The sequence below is a fragment of the Artemia franciscana genome, chromosome 7 (assembly GCF_032884065.1).
Source record: "Artemia franciscana chromosome 7, ASM3288406v1, whole genome shotgun sequence".
NCBI lineage: Eukaryota > Metazoa > Arthropoda > Branchiopoda > Anostraca > Artemiidae > Artemia > Artemia franciscana.
In genome coordinates, this window is record NC_088869.1 from 47,077,421 (window position 1) to 47,080,586 (window position 3,166).

The following is a 3,166-nucleotide window of genomic DNA, read 5'->3' on the forward strand; positions in this document are numbered from 1 at the left end:
CACCCTGATACCGCTATGAGGCTCTGCATGCAGAGCCATTTTGGCGACTGGGTCGAAAGAAGGAGGGTTTGACGGAGCAGAGACCCAAAACCATTTTACAGCGCCGGAACAGCTCCGACTTTTGTACCTGGTCTATATTCGTCAGGTAAACATAAAAGAAATCCATTTCCGAACCTAGAAAATTTTGGAGAGGATCCGTACGAGCTTTTTATGAAATAAAATGAAATTTTATTTTTCTGAAGAAGTTCAAACATGATTTTTTGCATCACAAAATAAAATGCTTACATAGAATCAAACAGGTGACAGATGTTTTATCTAAACAAACTTTGATTCTTCAAAAAAATTGTCAAAGTTAAACATGGTCGATGTTCGCACCTGTGCAAAGCATTGGTTGGTTTATTGCACCACCATGGAGATCAGTATCATTGACGCAGGCTGCTTAAGAAGCAGAAGCAGACAGAAATGATATTCTTACATTACGCTTCTACATAAAGCTTCGGTACGAAGTATGGGTAGCATATAGCATAGGTTGTGAACTAACACTTTTTGTAACATCTGTCCTTAGCATATATTTTTAATTAATTCAATATGGATGAAAGCATGACTTTAACTAATTTAATGCTTAACATTGTATTTTGGTACTTAAAAAAGCACTTAGATATAACTATTTCCTTTTAAATGAGCTTTTAAATCGCTCTCAAGTATGTTAAAGCGGCCCATTAGCAGTGGAGAGAAAAAAAGAGGACACATTACTGATACTAATGACAAATAGCTGTCGTAAGAATTGACCGGTCTAATTGATCTGAAATAAATGGAACCATCCTTTACTACTAATTTTCCCCCTTTTAACCCTTTGCTTTTTACGCTAAATTATAAATTTTCCTAATATTTCAAGCACAGATGCTCTAGGACAAGGGCAATGGATATGATGTTAAAGAGTGGTTTCTGCAATGCCTCAAGAACGAAAGGGCTTACTGATGGGAGTTTGCTTCAAACACTATTTTTCTCAATTCAAAGATTTTGAAAGATAATCAGTGAATATAACACTGGCAAATGTCCACTAACTGTATTTGCTGCACTCGAAAACGGCTTTAGCAAAGTAATATAAAACAGCATAAAGAGCAAGGGGTTGACGAAGGGGCAGTCCCACCCTTATGCAAAGCATAGTTGCTGTTAGTTTTTAATTTAAACACTGCTTTTGATTTTGATTTTAAAAGAAAATCTATTTGGTTTTTGATCCGATGGGTAACAAGAGGAATGCATGTAATGACTCTAAGCGCACACATAACTTTTGATGAGTAAATTGAATAGTACCGACTGTAACGTATGTGAAGTCGCCTAAAAAAGGATCCTTTGATGTAATTTACGTTGTGATAGATCTAATGCGAGCTTTAAGGCCATTCCTGGGCTGAAACTATCATTCACCTTGCTTGATAATTTTCCAAAATATTGTCATCTACTACATTCGAACCTTTGTAATTTGGTCGGGCCTTTATATCTAAGTCTGGGCGGCAGCTAGCTAATTTTAATATCCAAGAACTTTAAAGGTAATTAAAATCAGGAAAGCCAATTTCTGATTCTGGTGATCTGGAAAATAAAGAAGCACTGAAAAAGATAATTTGACGGAGTCCCAAACTATTTTGAAAGGGTACCAATACAACCATTAATTACTAAAACCAGCACGATAGGAAAACACTAATCAAAAATATCAACAAAAGAAAACTGAAAACAAAATATTGTCTACGGGCTACTTCTAACCCTCCAGGAACTAAAAATATAAAATGATAAGAACTAAAAATTACATTTGTTGTAAATATCCATGGTTGATCTAATAAAAAAAAAAAGAAGGAAAGAAATTTTCAAGGGCCCCAACCCTCGGAACTAAATTTATAGACTTGTCAGAACAGATAGCGATCTGATTTTAGTAAGAGCCCTCGTTAAAAAGTCCGAAATTTCATATCCACCAATATATTTATAGATTTTCCCATAAATATCCTTTAAGGTAGTGCGGATCGGGGTGCCTTTTAATCATAGTCGTCTGAATCCACTACAACCACAACCTTGCTTTTATCTGCTTCCTTAGCAATCCTGGGATAATCCTTATGTGAACCGTTAAATGTCCATGTTAAATGTTTTCGCTTAAATTAATGGATTTAATATTGTCAAAGGAGAAAGGGTCCAGAAAAGTATCGGCAAACTTTGATCTGACCTCGGTAATCTCTTGAATCACCATAGGCTACGGGTATCATATATTGCACTTTCTGCATTGACAATAATTTCACTATAGCTAATACGTGAGGGTGTGATAGCAAATTTTAGTCCTCTTGATAGAATCTGATTTTCTCCTGTCGTTTGAGTTTTCGAGCTAACATTAATCACTGCCCGACCAGTATATGTTTTCGGGCTGTAAGGTGGGCTATTAGTGAATTTTAATAGACTCAGACGGCGGAATTCCCCAGAAAGCCCCTTTATAAACATTTAAAAGCGAACTTGAAAAGAATTTTCAGCAGAAACCTTAACTTGGTGAAAGTCAGTATAAAGAGGTGTGGACAACAATTCTAGCTCTAATCTGAAAATGCATTGATTAAACGATTAACGTTTAGTTTTACAACCATTTGTGACATGATTCAAAATACTAAAACCTATACGTACTCGGTATGTGTGGGTAGGTATTTTACCCAAGTGCATTGACTTAGGCAAAATTCTTTTTACGTTGATGCAGAAAATGTTGTTAATTAATCAGATTCGCTTTTTTCCTAACAAGAGATATGAATGTAATAACCTCCTTGGTAGAATGCTTCCCATAAGCGTGAAGAAGATAATTTCGTAGCCCCCATTGGACTGCCATCACAAAAACAAAAGAGAAGAAAAGCGAAAATAGCGTTTTATAAGGCCAATGTGCTTTACGAAACTATTTAGATTAGATAATTGATTCTTTAGGAATCAATAATCGCAACTCCCAAAAATGGGACGTGGCCTTACAATTTTGAATCCTGGAAATATTCATCACCTGCTAGAATTAGAGGCCAATTCTTCTGCAAGGTTATCTCTGTCGTATTAAGCAGCCCGACGAGCCTCTAAACTGCCCTGTTGTTGAAGGATATCAGCTGCTAAGCTTGATTTGAGAATAGAAGAAAATTCTTCACTTGAATATAAAGACTGTCAC